Source organism: Antechinus flavipes, chromosome 1 (genome assembly GCF_016432865.1).
Source record: "Antechinus flavipes isolate AdamAnt ecotype Samford, QLD, Australia chromosome 1, AdamAnt_v2, whole genome shotgun sequence".
Classification (NCBI taxonomy): Eukaryota; Metazoa; Chordata; class Mammalia; order Dasyuromorphia; family Dasyuridae; genus Antechinus; species Antechinus flavipes.
The window spans coordinates 710,937,195-710,952,400 of record NC_067398.1 but is presented as its reverse complement, the minus strand read 5'-3'; the positions used below and the strand labels follow the sequence as shown (position 1 = coordinate 710,952,400).

The 15,206-nt window shown below is 44.2% G+C and overlaps 1 protein-coding gene across 2 annotated transcripts in view; it reads left to right on the top strand.

Annotated features, from left to right (window-relative positions):
• Positions 1 to 15,206, top strand: part of TPST2 (tyrosylprotein sulfotransferase 2) — a 65,477-nt gene that overhangs the window by 26,377 nt on the left and 23,894 nt on the right. The gene's annotated exons all lie outside the window — the stretch shown is intronic.

Genomic DNA, 15,206 nt, shown 5'->3' with positions numbered 1-15,206 from the left:
GACAGGATAGACAGAACGAATGGATGGATGGATGGATGGATAAATAAACAGAATAAATAGATTAGATAAAGTAGATACATACCCTATAAATTGGAAAGAATCTCAGAGGAAAGACTCCGGATCCGGTTTTAGTTTGGCGGAACTTTCTATTTATATGGTTCTAAAGATTGTGCTTTTCCTGCTTCTGCCTCCTTCATCTTGTATCAATTTATACATCTTATCACGGCATCTCCCGTTTCTTCCCGTTTCTCATTTGTTAAAGCCCTGTGCTATTCCACGTCCCACCATTTCTTTAGACTCTCCACGCTCCGTACATCTCTGTTCTATTCCCTGTGCTTTGCTACCATCAAAAATGAGAGGCCTGAGGGGAAGCAAAATAGCCATTTTCTAAAGAATGAAACTGAGGCCTAGGAAGGGGACATGCCCAAGATCTCCCAACAGGAAGAAGCAGCAGAGCTGCACTATGATCCCCCTTTCTGGGGGCTTCTACCCCTACAATCTCCATGTTCCACATCAAACAAATTATTTTTCCATCATGACTTAGAAATGACCCCCCACTTAATAGTATTTCATTTTTTCCAATTACATTTAAAGACAATTTTCAACATTCACTTTTGTAAGACCTTGAGTTTCTCATCGACGACCTGCTTTCTTCTGGGAACTGATGGGAAGTGTAAGTCTCCTCCTTCTGCTTCCCATCAGTTCCCACCAAGGACTTTTGGCTAATGATGAGCCAATGTCTCCCCTCCCAAAGCTGCCTTATGTCTGCAATATATTCCACGTAGGCTTACACGTATACGAGCCTTCCCTCCTGCTGGAATATAAGCTTTTGTCTTTCAGCCTCTTGCACCATGTCCGCCACGTAGAAGGCTCTTAATAAACGCTGACTGGCCAATTCACGGGACTACGGATGATTCTGTTTTTAGTACTAATGCACGTTAGTAGTATTTACACAAATAATTCCAGTGTGTTATAAGCTTCTTGAGGGCAGAGATTTTCCCCTTTTTTTAATCTCTCTTTCACCAGTACCTGGTATATAGTAGGTACTTGATAAATGCTTATTGAAGAGGCCGTCGGCAGAGCCAGCCTTGAAATCAGAAATCAAACAAGAAAGCAGCGAGTATTTAGTAAGTTTTTCCATATGTCTTAGTCACAAAGCTGAACCAACCCCTGTCCTCTAGGAACCGACTGTCTGTCGGGGAAGGCAGCCTGTAAAATTTACAAATTAAATATATACAAAATGGATGCACGAAATAACATATATAAACATAAATAGGATTTAGAGGAGTTAAAATCCAGCCTTAGATCCTTTGAGACCCTGGGTAAATCACTTTACCCTGTTTGACCGAGTTTCCTCATCTATAAAATGAACTGCAGGAAAAAAACAATGGCAAACCTCTCCAGTAACTCTGCGAAGAAAGACACAAGTGGGGTCATAGTCAGACACACAGCTGGAAAACTCCCGAATGACAGCAATGAAAACAGACCAGAATTGCAAAGGATGTGATTGGCTGAGAGGGTTGTGATTTTTTACTTTAGGGACAGCTTGGTGTAGAGGAAAGATTCCGGCCCTAGTGATTATGAATCACTAGCTATATGACCTTGGGCACAAGAGTGTCTCAGTTTCCCCATCTGTAAAAGGAGAAGGTCGAACAGATGGACACTGAGGTCAACCCTCGTTAGATTGGATTGGTTGGTCCCGGTGGGAGTGCGGGGGAGCCAGTGAGCTTGCTGACAATATGGCAGACATTCCCAATTGCCCGTTATGAAGACCAAGCATGTCCACTTGTGCTCCCGGCTGAGCCTCCCCATTGCTAGATAGGGCTCTTGTCGCTTTCCCCATTTTTTTAATGAGGAAAGTGAAATCAGGGAGGTCAAACTGTGCCCACGGGCACACAGCTTAATAACGTGAACCTTTTCTGACTTTATGGGATCCTCTTCCTCTCTCAGAGATAATGATGCTTGTGTGTTTATTAATGTGATGTACTCACCAAAACATCCCCGGGCAGGGCAAGTGAAAGATGGCTACATTTCTTGCCTCTTCCTCTCTCTCTTCTCCCTCCCCCCTCCTCTCTCTCTCTCTCTCTCTCTCTCTCTCTCTCTCTCTCTCTCTCTCTCTCTCTCTCTCTCTTTCTCTTTCTCTCTCTCTCTCTCCTTCGTTCCCTCCCTCCCTCCCTCTTTTTCTTTCTGTCTCTCCCTTTCTCTCTCTCTCTCTATGTGGGTGTTTCTCTGTCTTTCTCTCCTTTCTCTCTCTCCCTTCTCTAAATCTCTTGCTCTGTCTCTCTGCTCTCTCTCTCCCCTTTCTGTCTCTCTTTTTCTATGTCTCTGTCTTGATTTTTATTTCTGTCTGTATATTCACATATACAGAAACATGTATGTGTACATAGACATGTGTCTATAAATATATGTGTACACACGCGTGGATACATACAGGATGTCTCAGAATCTTCGTGGGTTCTGGAGCTTTAGCAGGTCTTGCTGCCGATGGCGCTTCCTCCTTTATCCTCTTGTGCAAAGGTTTGAAGAGAAAGAAACATTCCATTGGAGAGAACAGTTTGAGTTGGAAAAAGAGAAATAGGAAAGTAGGGGCGGGGCGGGTGGGGGGGAGGAGGGCGGAGGTTGGCATGGCGCTACTTGGAGGTGCTTGTGCCCCTCAGGTGCTGTGGGATTTTAGATGAGATTTTTCTCTCTGGGGCTGTTTTCTCTGGGAAATGAGGCAGCCTCTGAGAGGTCATCTGGCTTTGAATGTCAGAGCTGGGAGGGGCCTTAGAACAGGGGATGTCAGGGCTGGGAGGGGCCTTAGAACAGGGGATGTCAGGGCTGGGAGGGGCCTTAGAACAGGGGATGTCAGGGCTGGGAGGGGCCTTAGAACAGGGGATGTCAGAGCTGGGAGGGCCTTAGAACAGGGTATGTCAGGGCTGGGAGGGGCCTTAGAACAGGGAATATCAGAACTGGGAGGGGCCTTAGAACAGGGGATGTCAGAGCTGGGAGGGGCCTTAGAACAGGGGATGTCGGGGCTGGGAGGGGGCTTAGAACAGGGAATGTCGGGGCTGGGAGGGGCCTTAGAACAGGGGATGTCAGAGCTGGGAGGGAGCTTAGAACAGGGGGTATTAGAGCTGGGAGGGAGCTTAGAACAGGGGGTGTCAGAGCTGGGAGGGGGCTTAGAACAGGGGATGTCAGAGCTGGGAGGGGGCTTAGAACAGGGGATGTCAGAGCTGGGAGGGGCCTTAGAATAGGGGATGTCAGAGCTGGGAGGGGGCTTAGAACAGGGGATGTCAGGGCTCAGAGGGGGTTTGGAACAGGGGATGTCAGAGCTGGGAGGATCCTAAGGATCATCTGGTCTCTGGTCCGGCCTGAGGCCAGCAGGCCGGGTGTGCAGGCTTTAGCAGTACAACATGTCGCCTAATTAGCCAGCGGGCATGAAGCTGTGGGCCATAGGGCCTCACCACCTGCCCACTGTTATTCTTGTATAACCGTTGCCAGATGTCACGCCAGCAACTTGGACCATTCAGTCACTATAACAGTAAAACTGCTACGGGGCCCGCCGTCTCGGGGACTTGCTGCCGAACACTCCGACCCTCCCTCCCAGTCCGGCCTCCTCCTTTCATGGGAGAGGACGCGGCCTCAGAACATGGAAGAGACTCGATCCAGCGTCCCCAAGGCCTTGCTTAATTCAGAGCGAGTTCTCAGAAACCACAGGCTTCCTTAAGTGGAAAGCACCTTGGGGAGCATTCTGGCTGTCGTGTAGGCCGGGGTGACCTCGGACAAGCCGTCCACGTCCACTTTCCTGGGCCTCCGGTTCCTCGTGGCTAAAATGGAGGGATTAACCCGGCCACCGCCAAGCTTCTTCCCAACTGCATCTTTGGGGTTCCGTGACCCACTTCAGCCTCTTTGTTGAGTTTTAAATAGGGCCCATGATCATCAAGCAAGTTAACGCAGCAGAGCTGGTTCTTAGGAGGGAAGAAGAGCAGGTTGTCTGTGTAGACCAGGGCTTGTTAACCTGGAATCCATGAACCTGTAGGTGTTTCTAACTCCACAAATAGCTAGCTATATACCTATATATGTAATTGGTTATGGATTTTATTTTATATTTAAGAACATTCGTCCAATAAACTTTCACCTTCTTGCAAAGGGCCTGTGTCATGGGAAATATTAAGCATCCTTCCTCAGGGGCAAACAGGCCGTGTCTTACCCAGGAGGCCTCAGGAGCAGGTAATTTGGGTTTGTTTTTTTTGGCTCCTGGGGAGCTGGGCCAAGAGATGCGGACTCTGGTGAACTGAATGGAGTTAATCAAGCCTGCCCCTCTCCCTTCCTGGAGTATTACTTGGACAGGAAGCGGCTTCCATTTGCACAATTGGGCAATCTGCATCTCTATCTGAATGAGTTCCTCCCCGAGCCTACAGGAAGTCTCCAATTTGGCGGTTTCACTACTCTAGCTTCCTTCCTTGTTCTTAGTCCTTGTTTACAAATGGGGCCTTCCTCAGCTGCATCCCTCACCCCAGCCTCTGGGTGTCAGTAAAAAAAATGGGCGTAGGTGGGCCCTTGCCTGACCAGGACGCCCTGGGAGCCTCTTTCTCCCTCCTTGGGCTGCCTTAGAGACTAAGCTGTTGCATCTGGAATTAGGAAGACCTGAGTTCAAATGGTACCAAAGATTAGTATGCTCTTGAGCAAGCGGTTAACTGCTGTCTGCTTCAGTTTCCTCATCTGTAAAATGGGGATAATAACAGCATCGAACTGCCAGGATTAAGTGGAAGATCCAGTGATATAATATTGGTCAAGTACTTAGCACAAAGAATTATAGTTAACATTTTTGTGACGAGGGCTACATTATAGTCACTATATAAAAGTTAACTGTTATTATTATTATTATTGGCTCCCTGTGAGATTTTCTTTAAAAACTGTTTTTGGGAGCAGTTAGGTGGTTCAGTGGATAGAACACCAGCCCTGAAGTCAGGAGGACCTGAGCTCAAATCTGGTCTCAGACACTTAACACTTCCTAGATGTGTGACCCTGGGCAAGTCACTTCACCCCAGTTGCCTCAACAAAATAAATAAATAAAAATTAAAAAGCTGTCTTTGTTCAGGTGAGCTCCTAATGGAGTCATTGATGTGCATTAGTGACAATTCCTGCCCTCAAAAGCTTACTTTCAATTGGCAATACAATGTTTTCTCCAGAAACCATATACAAAATAATCTCAAGAGGAAGAAAGCACTTAGAATGTCTTTTCCAGAACAGATCCAGAAAGTTCCTCCTGGAAGAGGAAGCACCTGAATCGCTCTCTGCAGGAAGCCGAGGGTTCTAGCAGGGGGAGCTAGAGAGGGATGGCCTTCCAGGCGTGAGGAGCCAGCTGTACAAATATCTGGAGGCAGAAATGGAATGTCACGTACAAATAGCAGAACTGGTTTTGGACTCCTGTCCTTTGACTTCAAGTGAGAGAATGCATGTTATTATAATTATAAAATGATGGGGGGTGGATAGACAGATGGACAGAGACAGATACATTGGTAGACAGATGCACAGGGATATGGACAGACAAAAGACAGACAGACCGATAGACGGATGGATGGATGGATAGATAGACAGATAGATAGATAGATGGGTGGGTGGATGGACAGATGATTAGACAGATGGATAGATAGCTGGATGGATGGATGATGGGCAGATAGACAGATAGAGGGATAGGTAGATGGATGGACAGATGATTAGATGGATGGATGGATGGATGATGGGCAGATAGATAGATAGAGGAATAGGTAGATGGATGGACAGATGGTTAGATAGATGGATGGATGGATGATGGGCGGATAGACAGACAGATAGATAATTAGATAGATAGAGGGATAGGTAGATGGATGGACAGATGGTTGGACAGATGGATAGATGGATGGATGGGTGGATAGACAGACAGATAGATGAATGTATAGATGGTTGGACAGATGGATAGACAGAAGGAAGGATAAATAGGTAGAGGCTGCCAGGTGGCATAGCAGATAGACCATCGATCTGGAGTCAGGAAAACCTGAGCTCCAAGCTGGCTTCAAACACTTACTAGCTGTGTGATGCTGGGCACATTGCTTAATTACTCTCTGCCTCAGTTTATTCATCTGTGAGCAAGAAAAGGAATGACCGTCTACTCCAGCTTCTTTGCCAAAAAAACTCCAATGGGATCACAGAGAATCAGACACCATTGAAATGACTCATCAGCAACCATAGATAGATGGGCAAACAGATAGACAGTCAGCTAGACAGAGAGACAGGCACTGCTAAGTAGTACAAATTCAAGTGTAAGGGAAAAAAGATGTCTGTGTATACTCCAGTAACTTATGCTCTAATAGAGGAAAAGAAAACATAAAAGGAAGCTGGAAAAGGGAGGGGAAGTCTAAGGGCAGAGTCATCCCAAGATGACCCTTGTTCTAGAAGAGATCTAGTCTTACTATAATAACTAATAATAAGCGATAATAATTGTCTGTCTTGGGTTTTCTCAAGCTCTCATGAGACACGGCTAAAGATGTATTTGGCGATCCAGTGTGGACCTCTCAGAACCCCCCCACACTTGACCTTGGCAATGACAGCCGCCATCTTTGGGGAATTGCATCCTTAGCTGAGCTGATTGGGGAGCTCATTTCTAGGGCTTGCCAGTTGCAGCTCAATTGGACGCACATTTTCTGAGGGTCTGCCGCGTGCTGGGCATGGTAGGCAAAGCATAATGGATTAATTTGCTCCAGGGACTGAGAAACAGGTAGTCAGAATGTATAATATGACATGATAAGTGTCTTAAAGCCACTGAAGGGCCCTCCATCCTTACCTTCAAGCTCAAGTTCAAGCTCCAGTTACCCCACAAGGCTCCCCTCATCTCCAACCCCCATACTCCCCAACTGGTAGTCCCCCCCCTGCAAATTTCCTCATTTATTTTTATATATTTCCATATGCCCTTGTATCTAAATTCCTTGAGGGGCAGGAACTATTTTGCCTTTGTCTTTGTATCCCCCCCAAACCTAACAGTGCTTTGCGCTTAGTAGGTGGTTAATAAGTACTTGTTCAGTGATCGATTGAGCGAGGTCTGAGGGAGAAGATGATTATTAACCAGGAAATCTTGAAAGACTTCTGGAGAAACTGGTGAATTCCAGTTTGGCTTTAAAGTTTGTACTGGTTTTCATCAGGCAAAGAGGAGAAATAGAGGCATCTGGGGCATAGAGAACAGTGGGAGCAAAGGCATGGAGTTAGGAGAGTCTGGGATGTGGGGATTTGTCAAAAAGCTCCATTTTTAAAATCTATTTAATTATCCATTCTATCTATCCATTTATCCTGTCTCTCTCTCTCTCTCTCTCTCTCTCTCTCTCTCTCTCTCTCTCTCTCTTTTTCTCTCTCTCTCTCTCTCATCTATTTGTCTACATCTATTCCATCTATCTTTCTGCCTATACATCTGTCCATCTATTCCATCTATCTTTCTGATAGCCATCTGTCTATCTCTCCATCTTCTGTCCATCTAGCCCTCCTTTCTTGTTCCATATATATAAATGAGGGTGTAGGACAGGGAGAGCCTTCAGAGGTTCTCTTCGTGCTTAAACTTACGACCCCACACATGACAAATATGGAGCCTTGAGTGTGCAGATCTAGCAAAGAACGGTGATACTGGATTTTGGAGAGCTTCGGATGCTGAGCAGAGAAGTTTGATGTTTCCTTTTCCCGTCCACGGTCATTCCTATGTCCTCCCAGTTTGGACTCTCCAATCTTTTGGCCTGGTTGGTTTATGTTGGGGAAGGCAGGAAGAAGAAAGAAGTGTAGTGAAGACAGATCTCTCCACGTTCACTTCTAAGCTTTGTTTCTGGTCTCCCTTGGAGTCACCAATCTCTTTGAGAAAGATTTAGAACAGAGATGAACCTTGGAGGTAATTTAAACCACCTCCCCGCTTTTGTATAGAGGAGGAAGCTGAGACCCCAGTGGGTTAAGCAGCTTGCCTAAAGTCACACAGGTGACAAAAGTGGAATTTGAACCCAGAACTTTGGATTTCAGAGCCAGTGCTCTTTCTTCTGTCTCAGACAGATTTCTTCCTCCTTTCCCGGGCTGATTGAAAAAGAGACCAGGTGTTTGGCAAATGGGAGCCTTCAGCGGTTCTATCACCAGTAGTGATGGAATGTTAAGGAGATCTCCATTCAAGGCTGAGTGAAGAGTTCCTCTCATTCCAGAACATATCTCTGCTGGTAAGGGTGATGGCCAGAGGGAAAGAGATGACCTCCCTTGGGGGTCACCTAGGCTCCTTTATCTTATTTTGTACAGGTCACCTGGCAGGAACATTTTTTTTCCGTGGTAAATAGCCATGTTAAGGACAAGACTATTTACACAGTCCAGACAAACTTGGTAGTTTGTCAACAGCTTCTAATTTCAGCTTCGGATTTGAAAGCCCATTGGAGGAAACAGTTGGTCCAGGGTCACATGGGCTGTAAATAGTGGCTCGTGGCCTTGGATCCTTGTTCCATGACTTCACATCCAATGGACTCTGTTATCCTTTACCGCCCATGCTAGATTTTTCCCAGAACACTTTTTTTTTTGTTTTAACTTTTGGCCTAGTGGAATGGATGGATGAATGGAAAAGTGCTCGTTAATAACTTGGGCATTCCAGAAACAGCGCTGAGTACAATGCAGTAATACAAATATGACAGTGAGACCCTAGTCCTTGCCCTCAAAGGCCTCGTTTTCATTCTAATATTGTTCAGTCGATTTTTTTCCACATCCTTTCGTGATCCCATTTGGGTCTTCTCGGCAAAGATGCTAGGGTGGTTTGCCATTTCTCTCTCCGGCTCATTTTACAGATGAGGAAACTGAGGCAACCGGGGTGAAGGGACTTGCCCAGGCTCTCACAGCTAGTAAGTGTCTGAGGACAGATTTAGACTCAGGATGATGAGTCTTCCTGACTTCTGGTCCAATGCTCGGTGCACTATGACTCATTCATGCTAATAGTCGGCGATAAGCATGGGGAAGCCACCATGGGGCAGTCTGGTCTGGGAAGTCACTGGGATGCTGAGTGGAGCCTTAGAGGAGTTGGTTGACATGCCCCTTAGGATTTCAATAGGGGCATTGATTGGATTATGTTTAGAAGGACCCGAGTTCAAATCCTAGCTTAGGCAATACTTGTGGGATCTTGGGTAAACTCTCTTGTTTTCCCCCTACCTCATTTCCTTCCTCTGTTAATTAAAGTGACTACAAAGTGTATCCCCTAAAGTCCCTTCTTATTCTGAAGGCACAATCCTATGAACAAACATATTTGGGGAGAGGGGAGAGAGGAATTAAAGGATACCCTCTGTCAGTCCCCTGCTCCGGGAGTTCCTGGCATTTCTTCTCCCATCGGCACCAGGTTCAGCCTTATCTCATTTTTTCCATTCAGCCTCTTGGCCGGCCTTGACCTGTTTAAAAAAAAAAATCTTTCTTTATAAAAATGATAATTATAGACTTATTGTAATGGGCTGAGGCTTGAGTTGATGCACTGAGGTCCCAAACACGTGAGGCTAAATAGTAATTGGACCATACTCTATTAATATATAAGCTTGGAGAAAGAATGGCCCCCACCCACTCTTTGTGCAAGTCCTGATGTGTTGTATAGGAAATGATGATTTTGGTGGGTGGAGGCAGGGGAGTGGAAAAGGAAGGGGAAGGAGAAACTTTTTGGGATTGCCATTGCGACGACCTTTCTGTTTGTTTCTCTTCTTTTTGCTTTTGCTGAGGCAGTTGGGGTTAAGTGACTTGCCCATGGTCACACAACCAGGAATTGTTAAGTGTCTGAGGCTGGATTTGAACTCAGGTCCTCCTGACTTCAGGCTGGTGCTCTACCCACTGAGCCATCTCCTCCCCTTAAAATATCATATAATGGTTGTAACTGATAGATAGTCAAGCCTAACACTGGTCGCATCCATTGGATATCTCCTATCAATTTCTGAAAATCATTTAAGGTGTTTAGCTTCTCTGTTCTTAAGGACAGTTTTTGTACTGTAAGCACCTTAGGGTATATTTCATATCCTAAATATTGAAAAGGAGCATGTCTTTGAATTTTCTCTTCAGCTATGTATAATTTGTAGTATTTTAGTGTTTCTATGGTCTTTTGTAGACATGCTTCTAGCATTTGTTCCTCAGGTGCACATCCCAATATATCCCCTGCCTCCACCCACCAAAATCGTCATTTCCTATACAACCCATCAGGACTTGCACAAAGAGTGGGTGGGGGCCATTCTTTCTCCAAGCTTATATATTAATAGAGTATGGTCCAATTACTATTTAGCCTCATGTGCTTGGGACCTCAGTGCATCAACTCAAGCCTCAGCCCATTACAACTTATGTCTCCAGGTGTAGAAGTACCAGACCTTAAAAGTCCACAGTACTTTGCTGTTTATAGATTTTTTTTCCCACAACACCTTTGTAAAGGGGGGGCGGAATGTGCTGGATCCCCCTTTGTTTACTCCTTTTGGTACCCTCAAAGCAGAGAATCACAAAACCTTAGATCTGAGAGCAGGGAGGCATTTTAGAGAGAGATCATTTTGTCCAAGACTCTCTTTACATTCAGGGAAACTAAGGCCACGTTGGATGACTCAATTAGTGCCTCTCCTGGACACAGCAGAGCCATGATTCAAATCTAGGTCTCCTCCTTCCAAATTGACAGCTCTGTTGCCCAGTTTGGACATGTTAGATTTATTGTTCAGAGGCAAGAGCAGAGTTTGGGCACCTGGGCCTGATTCCCAGATTCTGCCACTTAGTCCCCGTGTGATCTTGGACAAGTCGCTCTTCCCCTCCCTGGCCCTCAGGGGTCTGTTATGTTCCAATGAAAAGAAATTTGCTGTCACTGACTAGGTACTAATCCTACTTTTTGCTACCTCTGTGACCTTAGAGTGATTTCCGATTTATCATTTTCTTCTCTATTTAAAGAAAAAATCCTTATGACTATAGATGATGCTCCCCAAGTTGCTGAATGCTTATACATATAGTTAATACCAAGGACTTGGGGTTTGGGGGGGAATTGTTACCTCTAAAGTCAATTGTCCTGGGTTTAAATCTTACTTCTGTCACTTCTCTGAAAGGGCAGTTCACGTAACCTGTTCCAGCCTCAGTTTCCCCATCTGTAAAGTGAAGCAATCATTGATTTCTAAGATTTCTCCTTGCTCTAAGTTATTGATATCATGCCTTGAAGATGAGCCATCTAATTCCAAAATCAATGCTTTTTCTCTTCATCCCCATGGCTCTTTAACCAAGTCTGGCCTCCTTCTCTCCCTGTCTCCCTTTCCCTCTCCCTTTTCCTTTCCTTCTTTCTCCCTCCCTGTTCCTCATTCTCCCCCTCTCCCCTTTTCTTCTTCTTTCCCTCTCTCCCCCTCCTCTTTCTTTCTCTCTCCCTCTCTCTCCCCCCACTTAGGTTTCAGCTGTGAAAAGATTTTTGTCTCTTTTCTGTTGGAAACCTGCCTGGAAGGCCAAGAGCCGGAGTGGGTCTCATGAACTTTGGCATTTGGAGAAGTGCTCCGTGGGTGGCGGTAGCTGGGGCTGCTTGACCGGAGCTGTCCAGCTCTTCCAGGTCCTTGAGAGTCAAGTGTTTCTGCCTCTAATTGGTTCTATTTTCTCTTTAAAACATGTCCTCTCCTATTCCCGTGTTCTTTTCTCTTTCTCCTACCCCCAGAGCATCACTCATCAGTATCCTATATAGTCTGGACCTTTGCTGAGACCGGGCGAGTTGCCTTGGTTACTGCTGGAGTACTTTAAACCATCTGGTTTTTAGATATTGCTAATTAAGCTGATATTTTTGGGCCCTGAAAGAAGCCAGTCAGCATGGGAAAGAAGGGGGGACATTGAGAAAGAGAAAAAGAGGAAAGAAAAAACAAAACAGGCTCCCATCTCTCCAGAGGGAAAGGAGAGGTACCCTTTTTTGTCCATCATTTTCTGTTGGAAATATCCCAAGGTCGCCTCCCGGGAGAGGGAGGGGAGACCCAGAGGGGCAGTTCTGAAGAGTTTATTCATCCATCCATCGCTTCTAGCCCTGCCCTCTGGGGGCCAAGCAGAACCTATCTAATGGACACTCTGGAAAGTGGCCAGCAAGCAGCCGGGAGCTTGAAGGCTTTTAGAGAGAACCAGTGGAAGGAACTCGGGATGTTTCATTTGGAAGAGGCTTCTGGGTCATAGGAGAGCTGTTTTCAAATATTGAAAGGGTCGTTATATGAAAAAAAGGAATTAAATTGTTTTGTGTTCCTCAGGGACAGAACTAAGTGCGATAGGCGGGAGGCATAATGTGGGCAGTTTGTGCTGGATGTAAGGAGAAACTTCCCAGAAGGGGAATGAGCTGTCTGGAAGATGGGGTTCCCATTCACTAGAAGTCTTTTAGCAAATGGAGCTCTGAGGTTTTTGGGTGCTGGTTGAAATAGTCAGAAAAGCCCCTCCTGGTTCAAATTCTGAAATTTTCTGAAAGAAAGAAAGAAAGAAAGAAAGAAAGAAAGAAAGAAAGAAAGAAAGAAAGAAAGAGAGAGAGAGAGAGGAGAGAGAGAGAGAGAGAGGAGAGAGAGAGAGAGAGAAAGAGAGAGAGAGAGAGAGAGAGAGAGAGAGAGAGAGAGAGAGAGAGAGAGAAGAAGAAGGAGGAGGAGGAGGGAGGGAGACAGGGAAGAAAGAAAGGAGGGAAGGAAGGAAAGAGAGAGAAAGAAAAAGAAAGAAAGAAAGAAGAAAAGAAAAGAAAGAAAAAAGAAAAGAAAAGAAAGAAAAAATATGACCCTCATGGTAAATCTCACGAGCCACTGCTCTTGTCTGGACCCATTCTAGGTTAAGAGCAACTGAGGTGAGAGAAAGTCTAGAATTCAGACCATTTAGCCCAGCTACTGATTTTACAGATTAAAAAAAAAAAAACCTGAATCTTTTTTTTGTTGTTGTTGTTATTGTTTGGAAGGCAATCAGGGTTAAGTGACTTATCAAGGGTCACATAGCTGGTAAATGTTTAAGGTTGGATTTGAACTCAGGAACTCTTGACTCAAGGACAAAATGTTCTATCCAATGCACTAACTTAAATTGAACCTTAGAGAAGATAAATGGCTTGTACCAGAGCATTTGGGACTTCTTGATTCAAGATTCAGTATTCCAAAGCTGGAATACTTTTTCCTTTTTTTTGTATTTGATAATATTTTATTTTTCTAAATACATGCAAAGATAGCTTTCAACATTCACCTTTGCAAAACCTTGAGTTCAAATTTTCTTCCCTTTTTCCCCACTCTCTCCCTTCCCCAAGATAGCAAGCAATCTGATATCGGTTAAACATGTACAATTTTTCTACTATATTGTGTGCTTTCTATTCTAACAACCTTAAAACAACAACAACAACAACAACAATAATAATAAAAACCTTTAGTTGGTTTAGAACCAACCAGCTAGTTGGTTCAATGGATAGAGAACCACCCCTGAAGTCAGGAGGACCTGACTGAGTTCAAATCTGACCTCAGACATTTAATAGCAAGTCACTTAACCTCAAGTGCCTCAGCCAAAAAACAAAACAAAACAAAACAAAAAACAAACAAACAAAAAAACGAAAACCAAATGAAACAAAAATAAAAAACTTTTGTTCATGCTTTTTGTTTCTATATCTTGTTAATTTCTGAATTTTCTCTATTCCTCCCTATCCAGAAGCTTTCCCTTTTACTAAATTTTTTTATTTTTTTTTATTTAATAATAACTTTGTATTGACAGAATCCATGCCAGGATAATTTTTTTTTTACAACATTATCCCTTGCACTCGCTTATGTTTCATTTTTTCCCCTCCCTCCTTCCACACCCCCCCCCAAGATGGCAAGCAGTCCTATATATGTTAAATATGTTGCAGTATATCCTAGATACAATACATATTTGCAGAACCGAACAGTTCTCCCACTGCACAGGGAGAATTGGATTCAGAAGGTAAAAATAACTCGGGAAGAAAATCAAAAATGCAAATAGTTCACAATCATTTCCCAGTGTTCCTTCTTTGGGTGTAGCTGTTTCTGTCCATCATTTATCCATTGAAACTCAGTTAAGTCTCTTTGTCATAGAAATCCACTTCCATCAGAATACATCCTAAAATTTTTTAAAAAGTCGTGCTTGTGGTGTAGTGGATAGAGCACCAGCCCTAAAGTCAGGAGAACCTGAGTTCAAATCTGGCCTCAGACACTTAACACTTCCTGGCTGTGTGACCCTGGGCAAGTCACTTAACCATAATTACCTCGGGGGGGGGGGAAGAAAAGTTATACTTTTAATAGCAAATACAGCATTACCCACCCATTGTCCCCCATCTCTCCAACAAAAGGATGGGAGTGTGTTTTCTCCTCTTTCCAAGAGCTATAGAGTGCCGGCTTTGAAGCCAGGGAGAATGGACTTGAGTTCTTTTTGACATTCTAGCTGCGTGACCTCACACAGAATATTTAACTTCTCACTGCTCTAGGAAACCTTGAGACTATAAGTTGCAGAGGATGTGCTAATCTGCTTTGGGAGAGGGAGTTTCCTCACATGGGAGTTCCTCGGACCAATGAAATCTCAGATCTAGTCCCTGTCCCTCTCCCTTTCCAGGATCCAACTTGGTCATTATAATTATAGAATGTTTCCGTTCCGTTTCCACTAGGGGGGACATTGTGTGGATTGTTTTCCTGGTTCCGTGTGTATTAATTCATACAAGGCTTCTCATATTTTTCTGAATTCCTCATATTTGCCGTTGATACCATCCCAATAATCTGTCCTAATCATATCCTGTAAGTAGTTTGGGGCATTTCTTAAGGCATGAGACTTTGCTTTGTTTCCACTTTAATAAATAGAGTATCTGGGGCCGCTAGGTGGCGCTATAGTGGATAGAGCACTAGCCCTGAAGTCAGGAGGACCTGAGTTCAAATGTGGTCTCAGACATTTAACACTTCCTAGCTATGTGATCTTGGGCAAGTCACTTAACCCCAATTGCTTCAGCAAAAGAAAAATAATAATAATAGTCATAATAATAAATAAATAGAGTATCTTTTGGCTAACTGCTTGCTACTGCAAAAAGAATTCCTATGATTATGTACCTGCAACTTTTGTTTTGTTTTTCTTTAACTTTCTTATAATGTGAGAGTAGATTTTCTACATCAAAGGGAATAGATATTTCAAGGTCTTTCTCCCCCACAATTCCAACTTGTTTTCCAGAACCCCAATATCCTTGTTTCTTTTTTTAATTTATTTTTTTCAATGATCAAAAATCTATT